Raw genomic sequence first — 18,058 nt, forward strand, 5'->3', positions numbered from 1 at the left:
GCCTGTCCTCCTTGCTCTGGGGCATGTCCCTGGACTCTGCGGGACTGCAAAGGTGGTTGGGCAGAGCAGCTGACGAAGCACCAGGCCTTCGGTGTTGAGGGCCCCACACCTTGGCTTGTGCTTGGATCGATGATGACTCCCCCATAAACATTCCTTGGAAAAGCTGAACAAAATGAGTGAGAACTCACAACCGTCGTTCTCATCGTGACTGAGGTCCAGCACATTGCCTCTGGCAGGGACTGTAGCAGTGAGAGCCCACATCCAGAATTATTTTTCCTGCCACCACACAGTGTTGCCGAAATCCAAGCATCAGATGTGGGATCATAGTAACAAGATATATCTGTTGGCTTTTCCTGGGCTTTAGAGTGCCGGGTGCAGTAGTGCTGTGAGTTTGCATGGTGGCTCCCCACGTGGGCAGGAGTGAAGAATGCGTCAGAGTGTGCAGGAGTCCAGTTGTGTGGATTTGCACAGGTCCTAGTGTTTACCTTGTTTTTGGCCATTAGACCAGAACCTTGGTAGCTGTGCGTCTTTCCCATTTTTCAGTTTTACTCTTATTTACCACCAGGAGTCATTTTCTGCCCCTTTGCCTATATGAGCTCGCTTTCTCTCTCTCTCTCTCTCTCTCTCTCTCTCTCTCTCTCTCTCTCTCTCTCTCTTTTTGACAGGCATAGTTAGACAGTTGAGAGAGAGAGAGAGACAGAGAGAAAGGTCTTCCTTTTCTGTTGGTTTACCCCACAAGTGGCCACTACGGCCGGTGCGCTGTGCCTATCTGAAGCCAGGAGCCAGGTGCTTCTCCTAGTCTTCCATGCGGGTGCAGGGCCCAAGGACCTGGGCCATCCTCCACTGCACTCCTGGGCCGCAGCAGAGAGCTGGACTGGAAGAAGAGCAACCAAGACAGAATCCAGCGCCCCACCCGGGACTAGAACCCGGGGTACTGGTGCTGCAGCCGGACGATTAGCCTGGTGAGCCACGGCACCAGCCCGTGTGAGGTCTCTTGAGCTGGAGGTATGTCGTGGAGGGAGAGCCCTACTTGTTGCTGAAGGGCTTGAACATACCCTTGAGTTAGGCATTGGGACTTTGTGGTAGTGTCTAACTGTTACCTGATGGTGGACCTCAGCCTGGCATGCATGTAGTGCTTCCTTCCCCCAGGAGGGTGTTTCACAGAGATTCAGCTACTCATGGGCTTGGTGTGAAGGGAGTGACAGAAACAATGCCCTGGGTTGACTCCCAGTGTCCCTGGTTCCTCTGACTTCTTGAGACTGGTCAGTGAGTACTCTGAGCTACCCTCCAGGGTGATCCCCAGGAATGCCAGAACCTGGTGATGATGATGGTGCTCACATCCCCCAGTGACAGTTACGTTTGTGTGTGCCCAGGTGAGCAAATCTTCCAGGATCCCTTTGCTGAGTTTATGAGGACAGCATATTCTGTTTCACTCTTCACCGTAGATGAATAAGGTTTCCAGGCCTGTCCCAGGAAGGCCAATGTCCTAGGCTGCTTCTTTTAGAAATGGACCTCCCCCTGTGCCTGCTTCTCCAACACAGGGCCGTTGAAGTGGCACTGGAAACCCAAGAGAGTTGGGACCCCAGACATGGTGGCTTCCTTCAGCTTGCATCAGCAGCTGCTGGACTTCCTTGGCCTGCTACCCATGACCCTGTCTCTTGTGTCTGTTCTCCCCATGCCTGAGCCCAGGCTATCCTGGTCAGTTGAGATGCCTTGGTGTCTAGTTGGGTTGGAGGTTGTTCCAAACCACTTGCTGTACCTTGATGTGCTGAGACTATTCAGCTGCCTGAATCCAAAGTGTCTTGGAAGATGGGTCATTGGGCCAAGGACATCAAGGCTGCAGTTGTCCCAGGTATGATGCTCACAATGCCAGTAATGAATAGTGCAGACCTGGGAGTGGCAAGTGTGAAGTGAAATTGTCGGCAGGTTTGTGAGCTGATTGCGTGTTTCCTAAGAGCTGAATTCAGATCTGAGGGCATGACAGGGTCAGGGCAATCTGTTGCCGAGTGTCCATGGCTGACACTGGGTGCATCTGGGTACAAGCTCTGGTGCCCTCCAAGACCTGATAGCCAAGGGTTCACCATTGACACACAGATGAGATGGGGAGATGCAGAAGCACAAGTGGTAGGTTGGTCCTGTTTGTAATGGTGCTCTGCCCTTTCCCAGTGCAACACAGAGCCTGTGGAGCAGTTGTGAGGAGGTCCCATGTGCAGACTGATATCTAGGGACTCTGCAAAGCACCCCACACCTGGGAGAGGTTCCAGGGGGCCAAAGGCCTGACTGTTTCAGGTCCTGTGAGGCAGCAGGTTTCTGCGCAAGCAGTCCTTTCTTTCCCTGGAAGCTGTTGAGTGTTTGTGGGGTACCTGTGGACCATGTCTTTCTGGGCCAGATGTCTGTGCACATCCGTGGTTTTGAAAGCCTAGACCCCCAGCAGAGTGATTTGGTGGGTGAAACCAAAAGCTGTCCCGACAGAGGCTACTGGTGGCATGACCAACAAACCCAGGGGGACACATTCGCACATATACTCTCACTCACAGGTTCCCAGAATTCAGAACTGTGATGAAATCACGATAGGGGTCCGCTCAGGAGAACCTTGTATACCTGTACTCCCATTCTGAGTAGGCTTGTTTGTGCAAAAAAAGTGTCAGAGATGGAGATTTAGGGGATGCTCTGTGGCACGGGACACCACGAGCAGCCTAAGCATGGCACTCAGCATGGTAGGACACTGGTTTTCTCAAACATGCTTCTTGTTTTTGTTTACCTCCCAGGTTCAGTTGTTGATATCGATGTGGCCAGGGAAGGGCCAGAAGTGTTTCTGCTGAGGACTTGAGGCCCTCCAAGACGCTAGAATTCAAACTGTCCATATTGGGCAGGAAGTCCCTGTATCTCTGAGGACGGTAAGCATTACCAGGGCCAACCCTGGGGACAAAGCCTGTAGCACTTCACAGCCCCATTCGCTGCAAAGGCTCGCTGCAGCCTTTGGCCATGCCTGGGCCACACCTCTGCAGTGAACTGCCTGTCCTCCTTGCGCTGGGGCATGTCCCTGGACTCTGTGAGGTGCGAAGGTGGTTGGGCGGAGCAGCTGATGAAGCACCAGGCCTTCGGTGTTGAGGGCCCCACACCTTGGCTTGTGCTTGGATCGATGATGACTCCCCCATAAACATTCCTTGGAAAAGCTGAACAAAATGAGTGAGAACTCACAACCGTCATTCTCATCATGACTGAGGTCCAGCACATTGCCTCTGGTAGGCATGTAGATGTGAGTTCTTTTCCAAAGGTTCAAATTGTGGGCACCATTCAGGGTGTCCACAAAGGGAAATGTGTGACACAAGTGGAACCAGCAACATGATTCCTCAGTTGGCCGTGCCTGGGTAGCAGAGTGTCTGGTGCAATGGTGTTTTCTTTTTTTTAAAGATGTATTTATCTGAAAGTCAGAATTACACAGAGAGAGAAGGAGAGGAAGAGAGAGAGAGAGAGAGAGAGAGAGAGGTCTTCTATCTGCTGGTTCACTCCCCAGTTGGCTGCAACTGCTGGAGCTGTGCTGATCTGATGCCAGGAGCCAGGAGCTTCCTCCAGGTCTCTCATGTGGGTACAGGGACCCAGACTTGAGACATCTTCCACTGCTTTCCAAGGCCATAGCAGAGAGCTGGGTTGGAAGTGGAACATCGGTACTTGAACCAGTGCCCATATGGGATGCTTTCACTACAGGTAGCAGCTTTACCCGCTATGCCACGGCACCAGCCTCTGCAATGCTGTTTTGAGTGGGCATGGTGGTCCCCTAAGTGTGCACGAATGGTGAAAGATGTGGCAGAACTGTGGTTGCCCAGGGCTATGGATCCTAGCCCATCCACAGGTGGCCCTCCTGGGCTAGCTGGATGGGCCTGAGGCCCTGGTTTCCTTAGTGGTCAGTGTCAGGAACTTGTCCTCTTCCTGATATACAGGAGACATTAGGCTAGGTCCCATCCTACACAAGATTTCTAGACCTGGAAAGAAGACCTGATCTGGCCAGTGCCTCAAGGGGTAGAAGATGGCATGCATCCCTTGCTAATATGGCATATTTAAGTTGTTTTAGTCTATCATGACCTTCTCTCAGGACTTGTCCATGTGAGAATGTAGCTCTGGTTCCCCTTTTTGGGTATTACACATGCAGGGGCATCTCTTGGGCTTTGTGGGAAGGAAATAGCAGGTATAGTGGACTTTGATTGCTCCATGGATAGACCGTGGTTGCTGTGACCTCTCTAACCCCAGTAGCAGTTGCTCCATGCAATGGCAGAAGTTGCCCATGAAGGAGGCCCAGCTACACAGGTGTGTCCAGGCCAGTTGATGCCTTGTACAAGCCCAGGAGACCAAGTATTCCAGGGTTTTTTTGGTGAGGGTGAGAGGTCTGCAGATTCCTTTGATGAGGAAAGGTTTCAGGCTTATGCCATGAAGTCCTGGGTCCCTGGCCGCTCCTCTTTGAAGCAGCCTTCCTGCTGTGTCCAAGCGTCCACTACGGGGCTATTGATGTGGCACTGGACACTCAGGAGAGCTACAGCCCTGGAGAATGTTGCTTCCCTCAGCCTCCAGCAGCTTGTTCTGGTTCCCCCTAGGCCTGTAACTCTGGCCCTTTTTGTTCAGTGTCTGTTTCCTGGTGATGAGGTCTGGGAAGTATTGCCCCTTTGAAATACCTCCTTGTGTTGGAGGTTCTCTCAGAACACTTGCTCTACCCTAGGGTGCTGAGAGATTTAGGTTGACTGAGCCCCAAAGTCTTGTGCTTGAATGGGCCCAGGGGAAGGGGATGGCAAGGTTGTCCTAGGGCAGGTGCCTACGTGTGCTGCTCGTGGTGAGTGCAGACTTCTTCACGGTCAGGTTCCCTGGGGTTATCTTGATGCTGCTCAGGGTTGTGGGCTGACATGTGTGAGGTTGACCCTTGGGCAGGTATCCTGGAGATTGCAAGTTCCTTCAGAGGTGAACTATGGAAGGCCTGAGGGTGTGGCAGAATCAGGCCCAGAATTGATCACCCGCATTGCAGGGGAAGCTCTCTGAGAGTATGTGCCTGGCCCATCATGGCAAAGCTCCTTGTGCCTGTGAGGCCCTCTTGGACAAAAGAGGGACATTGAAACTAACCTGAAAGGTGGAGGTGCACAAGTGCAAGTGCCAGGTGGGCCACTTGGGCCAGGGCCCTCCCGCCATTGGTGGTGTGCAGCAAAGAGCCCTGTAGGCAGCCCTAGATGGCATCCCTTGCCCAAGTTTGGCGCCTGGTGATTCTAAGGGCTTTACTTCTTACAATGGGTGGTCTTGGTTAACATGTTGACTGAATCTGAGCCCCATGTAGCCCAAAGCCTAGACACCAGGCACCACATCCTGAAGAGGAGAGCATAGAGTGCTCAGGTGCAAGCTGGTGTTGGTGTCTTTGGGTGGCTAATGTTTACAAGCCAACATTGTAGGGCTAAATGAAAAAGGAAGCATTGTGGTGGACGGACTCCACCTTATTCTGTAAATCTGGCAGGATGCTCTGAGGGGTGTGGCCACACAAGGGCCTGCTACGCATCAACCTGGGTTCAGGGCCTGCAGCCTATCTTGGATTTGGGGGCCCTTGGGCTTGGAGGGAATGTGTTGCTGGGCAAAATTGTGTACTGTGGCTGAGTGGACACAAATGGGTGTGGGTTTCCCATGTCTTGTCCTGACAACTGGAGCTCCCTGGAGTGTGGCATGGGTAGGCAGTGGGCCTCGTGGACATGCTTCATCTCCTATTTGCCCTGCTGGACCCCTCTTTTGGTCATCCCACTGCTAGAGTTCTTGAGATCTTCCTGCTGACTTTGCCTCTAGGTGCTGTGAGGTGACTGCCAAGGCAGACCATCTCGGGCTCACATGCACTTTCCATGGCAGGAAAAAATCTCATGGTGATTGTAGTCATTGGAGGCGTGTCCCACCAAGATAACTGGAATCCTATACTTGGTGTATAATGGCCTTGGGGACCAGCCAAAAGTGACCCAAGGGCCTCGCTGCTAGGTGACTACGAGTTGGCTCGTTGGTGTCAGGCCAGAATGACATGTGTTCATGATGAAAGCAAGTGCAGAGTTGTGGTGTGTTGGCCAGCACATGGTTAGGTGGACAAGGCATGACACTACCTAAGTTCCATAATTGCCAAACACTACATACCTTTTTTTTTTTTTTTTTTTTGCGAGACTAGCATAGGACTCTGGTGACTGAAGGAAGTTTCAGCCCAGAAGAAGTTGTATGAGCATTCCAAAGTCTTTATGGCCCTGGCCCAGGGTTTCTGAAACCTGATCCAGTCTTGGCCCGTGTCACTTTCATGTCACATTCCTTTATTGCCTGGGGCTGAATACAGTGAGTATAATAGGGTAGCAGGTCTGGCGGGCAGACCTCCTGACTTACCTTTGTCTCTGGGAGGGTGTGTCCACATTTGCTGTGTGTGCTATCATGGGAGGCAGTAGGTGTTCCATGGGGACCCTGTGGCCTCTGTCAGCACCTCAAAGAGTGTCAGTACATGTCATGCTGTGGAAAGTCCTGCCCCTCGGCAGCAGAGTTTAATGGGTTTCAATGAGGTGCCTGGGATGTCAGCTCGAGGAGGTCAGATGCCAGGCCAAGCATCAAGGAACTTCACCATCACAAATAAAGGCATATACCCACATGCATTTCCAAGTCAAAGTCACGTGGAAAAACACCCACAGTCCCACCGTATAAACCTTGTGTTTCAGTTGTCCCTTCTTCAGTTATAGGATCTGTGACTAGGAACCAGGCAAGGGATGAAGACATAGGGCATGTAAGAGGACTGTGGTGCAATAACTAGCTATGGACAGAGGTGGTGACTTGTGAAGCAGGTTCATCATCTCATGTGCATCCCTGGTCTGTGTACACTTATCAGTGGAATTTGTACCCTGCAGAATGGCTTCTAAGAGGTTCACATCTCAAGTGCATTCCTGGCCTGCGCCCAATACTAAGGGGGATTTTTGCCCAGTGGCATGGCTTCTAAGAAGATGCAACTTGTACATTTCTTCTGAGAACCGGAGGCACTTGGACACCATGGAATCCCTGTGCCCTGTGGTGGGCTCCATTTCATTAGAGCTCCAAGGATGGTAAGCATTCCCAGGCCCAGAGGACCCACACCACAGCAGTATTCTTGGGACCTAAAAGACCCATGTGCTAGTTGGCCAATGATGGCATGCTCGACTCCACTGCTAACGGAGTATTGCCTGGCTATTATTCACTGACATCTCTTGAGGTCACCTTACTCCTGCACCTCGGCAGCGAGGGTTCAAGGGGTTTAAGTGAGATGCCCGGGAAGGCAGCCCTGGGAGGTTAAATGCCAGCCCAGGTATCCAGGGACCTCACCTCCACAACACAATGGGATACAACCACACATGTTTCCATGTCAAAATTCACAGGAAGAACCACAGGGAGTCCCACGGGGAGAACTCTTGTGTGCCAGTGGATCCCACTCCACACATAGGATCCTTGAATGGAAAGGGGGCTAGAGCAAAAGATGTAGGGCTTCTGAAAGGGAGCATTGCGCCATGCCTGGCTATGGACTCGGGCCATGGTCTGTGCACTGGGTCACTTGTCTCACATGTGCCTCTGGTCTGTGTGCACTTCTCAGGGGAGTTGAGATCAGTGGCATTTCTTCTGGAATGACGCAAGATGTACCCTTGGCTGAGTACTGAAGGCACTGGAGGGCGCTGGAATCCCTGTGTCCAGTAGGAGGCTCCATTTCGTTGGAGCTCTGAAGAAGGTAAGCATTCGTAGGACCAGAGGCCCTGCAAAACCTCAAGTATTCTGTAGACCTGAAGGACCTGTGTGCTAGCACTCCACTGATGGCCTGCTTGCCTGCACTGCTCTGGCAGATTGCCTGGCCTTCTTCCTCTGAGCCATGGACCTGGACTCCCCAGGCCCCTGAAGGTCTTTGTGGTTGCCAGGCTCTCCCCTTGCCCGGCCACCGTGCTCCCCTCCCAGCATGTGGGCATGTGCTTGGATCGATGATGACTCCCGCAAATACATTCCTTGGAAGCTGAACAAAATGAGTGAGAACCTCAAACCGTCGTTCTCATCGTGACTGAGGTCCAGCACATTGTCCCCAGGCAGGGTCCTACGAAGAGTGGGCCCACATCCCCAGCCTCTCGTTCCCTCCAGCAGTCAGGTTATCAGGATAGGCAAATCCTGCCACCACACAGGCAAATGGAGCCTGTCCTCTGAGGCAGTGCCCAGGCAGGGGAGTGCTTGGTGGGATGGGGTTATGTGTAGATGTGGTGTTCTTGCAAGGGGCCTTAGGTCTTGGCAGTGTGCTCACTGAACCTGTGTCCACTGTGGTGTGAGGCCCAGATCCCGGGGACTATGTCCTTGATTGTCTGAGGGGGAGAGCTAAGAACACCAGTTCTTTGACTGGAGGTGGCGCTTGTATCTATGGTCTGCCTCCGTTGTGAGCCAACAGTGTAGGGTAGGTGGAAACTGGGGCCTTGGTGTGGCCAGATTCCACTCTATGCTGTAGTGCAGGCAGGGTATGCTCAGGGGTGTGGCCAATTAAGGGCCTGCCCTTCAAGTCCTGCATCACCATGCCATGCCTGGCTTTGGATGCAGGCCATGACCTGTACACTGCATTCGTTGTCTTACATGTTTCACTGATCTGTGTGCACTTAACAGGGGAAGTTGAGGTTGGTGGCATTTCTTCTGGGATGACACAGATGTACTCTTTGTTGAGGACCAGAGGCACTGGAGGGTGCTGGAATCCCTGTGGCCTGTGGTGGGCTCCAATTTGCTGGAGCAAGAGAATGGTAAGCATTTCCAGGCCCAGAGGCCTTGTACCACCTCAAGCAATCTGGAGACCAAAGGGCTTATGTGCTGGCTTGCAGGGCTGCACTACTCTGGCAGATTGCCTGGCCTTCTTCCTCTGAGCCATGGACCTGGTCTCCCCAGGCCCCTGAAGGTCTTTGTGGTTGCCAGGCTCTCCCCTTGCCCGGCCACCGTGCTCCCCTCCCAGCATGTGGGCATGTGCTTGGATCGATGATGACTCCAGCAAATACATTCCTTGGAAGCTGAACAAAATGAGTGAGAACCTCATACCGTCGTTCTCATCGTGACTGAGGTCCAGCACATTGTCCCCAGGCAGGGTCCTACGAAGAGTGGGCCCACATCCCCAGCCTCTCATTCCCTCCAGCAGTCAGGTTATCAGGATAGGCAAATCCTGCCACCACACAGGCAAATGGAGCCTGTCCTCTGAGGCAGTGCCCAGGCAGGGGAGTGCTTGGTGGGATGGGGTTATGTGTGGATGTGGTGTTCTTGCAAGGGGCCTTAGGTCTTGGCAGTGTGCTCACTGAACCTGTGTCCACTGTGGTGTGAGGCTCAGATCCCGGGGACCGTGTCCTTGATTTTCCTGAGGGAGAGAGCTAAGGACACCAGTTCTTTGGCTGGAGGTGGTGCTTGTATTTATGGTTTGCCACTATTGTGAGCCACAGGAGTAGGTCAGGAGGAAACAGGGGACCTTTTCATTGCCGCACTATGCTGTAGTGCAGGCAGGATATGCTGAGGGGTGTGGCTGCACAAGGTTCTGCCTTTCAAGTCCATGTCACAGGATTACAAAGTGTGTTGGAATTGGGGGCCCTCAGGTGAGAGGGTAATTATTGCCAGGAAAAATGCCATACAGTGGTTGGGTGGGCACTTGTGCTTGCACATTTTACAGTTTTTTCCACCTCATGCACAAGGAGCTCTCTGGAGTTTTGGGATTTCTTGGAGATAGCTCCTTCTGTGGGTCTTTAAGGTCAGAGTGTGCTCTATTGCCTATGTTCCCTGACCACTGTTGAGGAGCCCCCATGACTGGCTCTTGGCATGGTGCTTTGCCCTCCAGTCACTACGAGCCCAACCTTGCCATGCTCCAAACTTGCAAATGTGTGGCATGGGTAGCCAGTTTTCCCATGGCCAGGTTTCATCTCCCCTTTGTCCTGAAGGGACCCACTTTTGGTCGTCGCTCTGCCTGGATTGTTATCTTCCTGCTCACTTTGCACATAGGTGCCCCTAAGCAACTGCTGAGGTGGGCTAACTCAGGCCAAGGTGCTGTTGCCCCCGTGCAGGAGAAAATGGCAGTTGTGGATGCGGAGCTGTGTCCCAGCCAAGGTGATTGGAGTCCTGTACTTGGTGTATAAGGGCCTTGGGGGCCAATCCCATAGGCCTCGCTTCAGGCTCACTGTGAGTTGGCTCATTGGTGCTAGGCTGGAGTGGTGTGTGTTTGTGACGAAGGCAAGTGCAGGGTCATGGTTTGTCAGCCGGCACAAGGAGAGGGGGGCAAGACCTGACAATACCTGAGTAACTTAGTTTCAAGCACCATATTCCTTTATGATTTCTGTCTTTTTTTTTTTTTTTTGACAAGCAGAGTTAGACAGTGAGAGAGAGAGAGAGAAAGATCTCCTTTCCGTTGGTTCACCCCCCAAATGGCCACTTCGGCCGGTGCGCTGCGCCGCGCCGATCTGAAGCCAGGAGCCAGGTACTTCCTCCTGGTCTCCCATGTGCATGCAGGGCCTAAGTACTTGGGCCATCCTCCACTGCCTTCCCAGGCCACAGCAGAGAGCTGGACTGGAAGAGGAGCAACTAGGACAGAACTGGCGCCCCAACCGGGACTAGAACCCGGAGTGCCGGCAACACAGGCAGAGGATTAGCCTAGTGAGCCGTGGCGCCGGCCAACCTTTATGATTTCTTGAACCAGCCGGGAGTAGAACCCGGCTAATGGAAGAAAAGTTTGGTCAAGAAGCAGTTGTTAGGGCACTAACAATGGAGCCTTGTGGCACTGGCCCAGGGTTTCTGAAACCTAATCCAGTCATAGCACATGTCACCTTCATGTATGTCTCCTGAGGTCCAACGCAGTAATTCATCACAGTAGCAGGTCTGACTAGCAGACTTCCTGAATATCTTTGTGTCTGTCTGTGACGGTGTGTACACATGTGTTTTGCATGCTGTCACGGGAGGCAGCGGATGTCCCATGGGGAGCCCTGGGCTAGGTCATCACCTTGAAGGGTATCAATACACGTCGTGCTGATCGAAGGTGCAGAGATCAAAGGGTTTAAATGAGATGCCCGGGAAGGCAGCCCTGGGAGGTTAAATGCCAGCCCAGGCATCCAGGGACCTCACCTCCACAACACAATGGGATACAAAAACACACGTTCCCATGTCAAAATTCACAGGAAGAACCACAGGGAGTCCCACGGGGAGAACTCTTGTGTGCCAGTGGATCCCACTCCACACATAGGATCCTTGAATGGAAAGGGGGCTAGAGCAAAAGATGTAGGGCTTCTGAAAGGGAGCATTGCGCCATGCCTGGCTATGGACTCGGGCCATGGTCTGTGCACTAGGTCACTTGTCTCACATGTGCCTCTGGTCTGTGTGCACTTCTCAGGGGAGTTGAGATCAGTGGCATTTCTTCTGGAATGACGCAAGATGTACCCTTGGCTGAGTACTGAAGGCACTGGAGGGCGCTGGAATCCCTGTGTCCAGTAGGAGGCTCCATTTCGTTGGAGCTCTGAAGAAGGTAAGCATTCGTAGGACCAGAGGCCCTGCAAAACCTCAAGTATTCTGGAAACCTGAAGGACCTGTGTGCTAGCACTCCACTGATGGCCTGCTTGCCTGCACTGCTCTGGCAGATTGCCTGGCCTTCTTCCTCTGAGCCATGGACCTGGACTCCCCAGGCCCCTGAAGGTCTTTGTGGTTGCCAGGCTTTCCCCTTGCCCGGCCACTGTGCTCCCCTCCCAGCATGTGGGCATGTGCTTGGATCGATGATGACTCCCGCAAATACATTCCTTGGAAGCTGAACAAAATGAGTGAGAACCTCAAACCGTCGTTCTCATCGTGACTGAGGTCCAGCACATTGTCCCCAGGCAGGGTCCTACGAAGAGTGGGCCCACATCCCCAGCCTCTCATTCCCTCCAGCAGTCAGGTTATCAGGATAGGCAAATCCTGCCACCACACAGGCAAATGGAGCCTGTCCTCTGAGGCAGTGCCCAGGCAGGGGAGTGCTTGGTGGGATGGGGTTATGTGTGGATGTGGTGTTCTTGCAAAGTGCCTGTGGTTTGGTATTGCGCTCACCAAAGTTGTGCCTAGTATGGTGTGAGGCTCAGATCCTGAACACTTTGCCCCTAGGTGCCCCTAGTTGACTACTAAGGTGGGCCCTTTCTGGCCAGGGTGGGTTTGACCTGGTGGTGGAGAAAACTCATTGTATTCATGAACAGCAGAACTGTCTCCATACTAAGGTTATTGGAATCTTATACTTGGTGTATAAGGGCCTTCAGGGTCTGGCCTGCTGTGCGTTGCTACTGGGTGACTGTGAGTTGACTTGTTGGTGCTAGGCTGGAGTGGCTTGTTTTTGTGATGAAGACAAGCACACTGTCGTTCACATTGTCATGGTTTGTCCACCGGCTATGGTTAGGGGGACAAGGCCTGGCAGTACCTGAGTTCCTTAGTCGCCAAGCACAGTGTTCCTTTGAGATCTCCTGTGTGCCAGGCTGGTGTAGGTCCCTGGGGACAGGAGGAAAGCTCCTTCAGCAAGCTGTCTTTAAGATAATAGTGGATGGAGCCTTTGTGGCCCTGTCCCAGGGTTCTTAATCCTGATCTAGTCTTGGCCCATGTCACTTTCACATGTGTTCCCTGAAGACGAATACAGTGAGTTTCCAGGGTAGCAGTTCTGGCTGGCAGACTTCCTGACATCTTTTTTCTGTCTGGGTGGATGTGTCCACATGTGCTTTGCATGCTGTCTCAGGAGGCAGTGGGTGTTCCATGGGGAGTCTATGGCCTCTGTCATTACCTCCAAGGGTGGCCACACATGTTGTGCTGAAGGAAAGTCCTGACCCTCAGCAGCAGTAGTCAAGAGGTTTGAATGAGATGCTCTGGAAGGCAGCCCAGGGAGGTTAAATGCTGGTCCCAGGTTCCAGGGACCTCACATTCACAACACAATAGGGTACAACCACACTCATTTCCCTAATCGAAAGTCATGTGGAAAACCACACGGATTTCCAACCAGAGAAACCTTTTATGCCAGTGTATCCCTCTTCACACATAAGATCCTTGAATGGGAATGAGACTGGGGATGAAGATGTAAGGCAGGTGAAAAGGGAGCATGTGCCATGGTTTCTACGGATGCAAGCCTTAATCTGCACTGAGTTCATTGTCTCACATATGTCCCTGGTCTGTGTGCACTTCTCAGGGTCAGTATCATGTCTTCAGGGGTGATGCAAGATGTATACTTTGGTGAGGACTGGAGTCACTGGAAGGTGCAGGAATCCCTGTGACCTGTGGTGGGCTCCAATTCGCTGGAGCTCTGAGGATAGTAAGCATTCCCAGGTCCCAATGCCCCATATCACCCCAAGCATTCAGGAAGCCTGAATGACCTATGTGCTGGGTGGCCACTGATGGCCTGCTGGGCTGCACTGCTATGGTGGATTGCCTGGCCTTCTTTCTATGAATCATGGATCTGGACTTTCCAGGCCCCTGATGAGAGCTAGGCTCTCCCCTTGCCCGACCACAGTGCTCCCCTCCTAGCACATGGGCATGTGCTTGGATTGATGATGAGTCCTACAAATACATTCTTTGGAAGTTGAACAAAATGAGTGAAAACCCCATACCGTCATTCTCTTCATGACTGAGGTCCAGCATGTTTCCCCCTGTAGGGACATTAGGGATATTATCCCATGTCTTTTCCCTCACATTCCTTCCAGCCCTCAGGGTATCACTAAAGGCAAATCCTCCCACCACACAGGTGAATGGAATCTGTCCTCCAAGGGCTCTGCCCAGGCCGGAGAGTGCTCGTTGGGATGGTGATACGTGTGTGTGGTGTCCTTGCAAGAAGCCATAGCATTTTTGGTTAGGATGCAGGTGAGGGTCTTGCAGTGTGCAGGCTGTGGGCCTAGCAATGAATTAGTTACTTTTGTGGACCTGCTCACCAAACCTATGTCCCATGCAACGTGCGTCCCAGATCATTGGGACTGTGTTCTTGATCCCTTGAGGAGTAAAACATAGAGTGCAAGTACCCTGACTTAAGGTTGCACTTGTATCTATAGGCTGCCAATTGTTGTGACCCATGGTGTAGGGCATAGTGAAACAGGGGGCCTTCTGGTATCTGGATTCCACCCTATGGTATAGTGCAGGAAGGATACACTGAGGGGCCTGGCCGAACGAGGACCTGCCCTTCCTTGTCTTGCATCACGGGATTTAACCTGTGTTTGATGGAAGCTCTCAGGCTCAGACGTATGGTCTTTCCAGGAAAAATAGCATACTGTAGTTGAGTGCAGACTCACAGTTGTGCATTTTCCAGCTGCAGCACAAGGAGCTCTCTGTAGTTTCTGGGAACCATGGAGGTAGTGCTTTCTGTATGGGTTTAGGATCAGAGTATGCTCTGGTGCCTGTGTTCCCTGACTACTATTGGAGAGCCAGGTCATTGCACTGTGGGACTCAGTGCAGTTGCATGTCCTGGGGTGTGCAGGCCCCTATGGACCTGCTCACTGAACCTGTGCCCACGGAACCTAAGGCCGAAATCCTGGGGATCACATACTAGATTCCTTGAGGAGGAGATCATAGGATGCCAGTGCTCAGGGTACGAGTGGTGCTTGTATCTGTGGGTGGCCAGTGGTTGAGACAATGGTGTAGGAAGGGAAGAAACAGGGAACCTCATTGTGGTTGGATTTCATCCTATGCTGTAGTGCAGACAGGATCCTCTGGGAGAGCATGGTCATAAAAGGAGTTGCCCAACCATAGCTCAAATCATAAGACTTCAGTGTGTGTTGGATTTCAGGCCCTTGGGCTTGAGGGGAAAGTGTTGTTGGGCAAAATGGCATACCATTGTTGAGTGTACACTCATGGGTATGCATTTTCCACATCTTTGTCAGCTCCAGCACAAGGAGCTTTCTGGAGTCTCATAGAACCTTGGGGATGGCGCTTTCTGTGGGGGCTTTACGGTCATAGTGTGCTCTGTTGTCTATGTTCCCTGACCACTGTTGGAGAGCCCCAATGAGTGGCTCTTACCATTTTCCTTTGCCCTCCATGGCACTAGGAGCCTGACCTCCCCGTGCTTCCAAACTTGCAAATACATGGCATAGATTGCCAGTGTGCCTTGTGGTCAAGTTTCAACATTTCTTTGTCCTGCATGTGCCCTTTTTGATCATCTCACTGCCAGGATTGTGGAGATCTTCCTTGTTACTTTGGCCCTACATTTCCCATGTTGACTGCCAAGTATATCATCTTGGGCCAGCCTGTGCTTGCTCTGGCACAGGAGAAATTTCAAGGTGGTCATGTTGAGCAGATCCGTGTCCCAACCAAAGTGATTAGAGTTTTGTACTTGGTATATAAGGGCCTTGGAGGCCAAGCCTACTGGGCCCTACTGCTAAGCAATGTGAGTTGGTTCACTGGTTCTGGGTTAGAGTGGCTTGTACCTGTGGCATCGGCAATCATAGTGTCATGGTTTATCGGCTGGCACATGGTTAGGTTCCATAGTTGTCAAAGACCAAGTTACTTGGGGTTACTGTGTGCCAGGCTAGCATGGGTCCTCAGTGACAGCAATTAATCTTGGTCAGGAAGCAGTCATTTGGGCACAAAGAGGATGAGTCTTTTTAGCCCTAGCCCAGGGTGACCAAAACAGACCTCCAGGCTTGGCTCCTGTCCTTTCCATGTGTGTGGCCTGATGTTTGCAGGCAGTGCACTTGATGGGGTAGCGGGACCAGGGGGAAGACCTCCTGACTGCATCACTGGCCCTTTGAGAAACAGCATATCCACACATGCCTTGCATGCTGTCAAGGGAGGCAACTACTGTTCCATGGGGAGCCCTTGGGCTTTGTCATCACCCAAAAGGGTGTCTATATGTGTCCTGCTGAAGGAAGGTTCTGAGCCTTGGCAGTGGGAGTTTAAGGGGTGAGAATGAGAGGTGCCCAGGATGGCAGCCCTAGGAGGTGAGATGCCAGCCCAGGTGGCCAGAGGCCTAACCCTCACAACACAAAGGGGTACACCCACAGGCTTTCCCAAGTAGAAAGTCACATGGAAAAACACCCAGAGTCCCACCCAAAGAATCCTGTGTGCCAGTGGTCCCCTCTTCACATGTACAGTCTGTGACTGTTAACCATGTAGGGCAGACGTAGGCCATGTGAGAGGGAGCATGGTGCTGTGGCTGGTATGGACAGTGGTGGTGACTTGTGTAGCAAGTTCATCATCTCATGTGCATCCCTGGTCTGTGTGCAGTTCTGAGGGGGATTTGTAGCCTACAGTGTGGATCCAGTGAAGACACAAGATGTACACTTCTCCTGAGGACTAGAAGCACTCAGAAGTGGTGGAATCCCTTTGGCCTGTAGGGGGCTCCATGTCTCTGGAGCTATGAGGACAGTAAGCATTCCAGGCCCAGAAGCCCTACACTACCCCAAGCATTCTGGAGACCTGAAAGACCTATATGCTGGCCCCCCACTAATAGCCTGCTGCGCTGCACTGTACTCACTGGCTCTCCCCTTACCCAGCCTGCAGTGCTCCCCTCCCAGCATGTGGACAAGTGCTTGGGTTGATGATGACTTCCGCAAATACATTCCTTCATAGCTGAACAAAATGAGTGAAAACCCTATACTATCTTTCTCATCATGACTAAGGTCCAGCATATTGTCCCCAGCCAGGGATCTTAGGGGTGTGGGTCCACGTCCCCTGCCTCATGTTCCGTCCATCAGTCAGGATATCAATAAAAGCAAATCCTGCCACCACATAGGCAGATGGAACTGTCCTCCAAGGACTCTGCCCAAGCAGGGGAGTGCTCCATGAGATGGTGATATATGTGGGTGTGATGTCCTTACAAGGAGCCATAGGTCTTGGCATTGTAGTAGAGGGTGCAAGTGGGTATCCTTCAGTGTGCAGGCCATGTGCTTTGCAATGGTTGGCCCCTGTGGACCTGATCACCGAACCTGTGCCCAATGTGGCCTGAGGCCCAGATCCCTGGAACTGTGTCCTTATTTCCCTGAGGAGGAAAGTGTAGAATGCCAGTGCACAGACTTGAGGTGGTACTTGTATCTTTGGGCTGCCAATACTTGTGAGCCAACAGTGTATGGCAGGAGGAAACGGGGCTTTTTGTGGCCAGATTCCACCCTATGCTGTAGTGCAGATAGAATATGCCGAGGGACATGGCCATACAAGGACCTGCCCTTATCATGGAATAGCAACATGTGTTGTATTTGGGAGTCCTCAGACTCAGAGGTAAAATCTTGCCAGGAAACGTGAATGAATGGTTACTCATGGTACTCATAGATGTACATTTTCTGCATCTTTTACAGTTCTAACACAAGGAGCTCTGTGGAGTTTCAGGGAACCTTTGGATGGCACTTTCTATGAGGCTTTAAGGTCAGAATGTGCTCTACTGCCCATGTGCCCATGGCCTGTGCACCAGAATCTGTCTCACATGTGCCCCTGGTCTGTGTGTACTTCTCAGGGGGAGTTGAGGTCGGCAATATGTCTTCTGGGATGAAGCTAGATGTATACTTCTCTTGAGGACCAGAGGCACTGGAGGGCGCTGGAATCCCTGTGGCTTGTGGTGGGCTCTGTTTCTTGGATTTCTAAGGATGGTAAGCATTCCCATGCCTATAGGCCCTACACCACCCCAAGCATTCTGGAAACCTGAAGGACCTGTGTGCTGGCCCTCTACTGATGGCCTGCTGGCATACACTGCTCTGGCAGGTTGCCTGGCCTTCTTCCTCTGAGCTATGGACCTGGTCTCCCCAGGCCCCTGAAGGTCTTTGTGGTTGCCAGGCTCTCCCCTTGCCCAGCCACAGTGCTCCCCTCCCAGCATGTGGACATGTGCTTGGATCGATGATGACTCCCGCAAATACATTCCTTGGAAGCTGAACAAAATGAGTGAGAACCTCAAACCGTCGTTCTCATCGTGACTGAGGTCCAGCACGTTGCCCCCAGGCAGGGTCCTACAAGGTGTGGGCCCATGTCCCCAGCCTCTCGTTCCCTCCAGCAGTCAGTTCATCAGGATAGGCAAATCTTGCCACCACACAGGCAAATGGAGCCTGTCCTCCAAGGCATTACCCAGGCAAGGGAGTGCTTGGTGAGACAGTCATATATG

General features: G+C 52.3%; 1 long non-coding RNA gene and 8 other non-coding genes across 29 annotated transcripts in view; all 9 read left to right on the forward strand.

Moving 5' to 3' along the window:
- Positions 1 to 18,058, forward strand: part of LOC133769792 (uncharacterized) — a 94,139-nt gene that overhangs the window by 43,498 nt on the left and 32,583 nt on the right. For 17 of the 21 annotated variants that reach the window (XR_009867248.1, XR_009867245.1, XR_009867247.1 and 14 more), the window contains 7 exons: positions 2,769 to 2,897; positions 6,888 to 7,079; positions 7,601 to 7,732; positions 8,638 to 8,768; positions 11,378 to 11,509; positions 17,265 to 17,331; positions 17,420 to 17,552. This is a non-coding gene — a long non-coding RNA (uncharacterized LOC133769792). The remainder of the gene's footprint in view (positions 1 to 2,768; positions 2,898 to 6,887; positions 7,080 to 7,600; positions 7,733 to 8,637; positions 8,769 to 11,377; positions 11,510 to 17,264; positions 17,332 to 17,419; positions 17,553 to 18,058) is intronic. The other 4 variants (XR_009867252.1, XR_009867244.1, XR_009867261.1 and 1 more) reach the window with 2 other exon arrangements.
- Positions 124 to 217, forward strand: LOC133770792 (small nucleolar RNA SNORD116). The gene has a single exon (XR_009867480.1). It is a non-coding gene; the product is annotated as a small nucleolar RNA SNORD116 (small nucleolar RNA).
- On the forward strand, positions 3,137 to 3,230 carry LOC133770793 (small nucleolar RNA SNORD116). Its single transcript, XR_009867481.1, has one exon. It is a non-coding gene; the product is annotated as a small nucleolar RNA SNORD116 (small nucleolar RNA).
- Positions 7,971 to 8,062, forward strand: LOC133770798 (small nucleolar RNA SNORD116). The gene has a single exon (XR_009867486.1). It is a non-coding gene; the product is annotated as a small nucleolar RNA SNORD116 (small nucleolar RNA).
- Positions 8,992 to 9,083, forward strand: LOC133770797 (small nucleolar RNA SNORD116). The gene has a single exon (XR_009867485.1). It is a non-coding gene; the product is annotated as a small nucleolar RNA SNORD116 (small nucleolar RNA).
- Positions 11,748 to 11,839, forward strand: LOC133770799 (small nucleolar RNA SNORD116). The gene has a single exon (XR_009867487.1). It is a non-coding gene; the product is annotated as a small nucleolar RNA SNORD116 (small nucleolar RNA).
- On the forward strand, positions 13,530 to 13,621 carry LOC133770802 (small nucleolar RNA SNORD116). Its single transcript, XR_009867490.1, has one exon. It is a non-coding gene; the product is annotated as a small nucleolar RNA SNORD116 (small nucleolar RNA).
- On the forward strand, positions 16,505 to 16,596 carry LOC133770806 (small nucleolar RNA SNORD116). The gene has a single exon (XR_009867493.1). It is a non-coding gene; the product is annotated as a small nucleolar RNA SNORD116 (small nucleolar RNA).
- LOC133770801 (small nucleolar RNA SNORD116) lies at positions 17,791 to 17,882 on the forward strand. The gene has a single exon (XR_009867489.1). It is a non-coding gene; the product is annotated as a small nucleolar RNA SNORD116 (small nucleolar RNA).

The sequence above is a fragment of the Lepus europaeus genome, chromosome 11 (assembly GCF_033115175.1).
Source record: "Lepus europaeus isolate LE1 chromosome 11, mLepTim1.pri, whole genome shotgun sequence".
Taxonomy (NCBI): domain Eukaryota; kingdom Metazoa; phylum Chordata; class Mammalia; order Lagomorpha; family Leporidae; genus Lepus; species Lepus europaeus.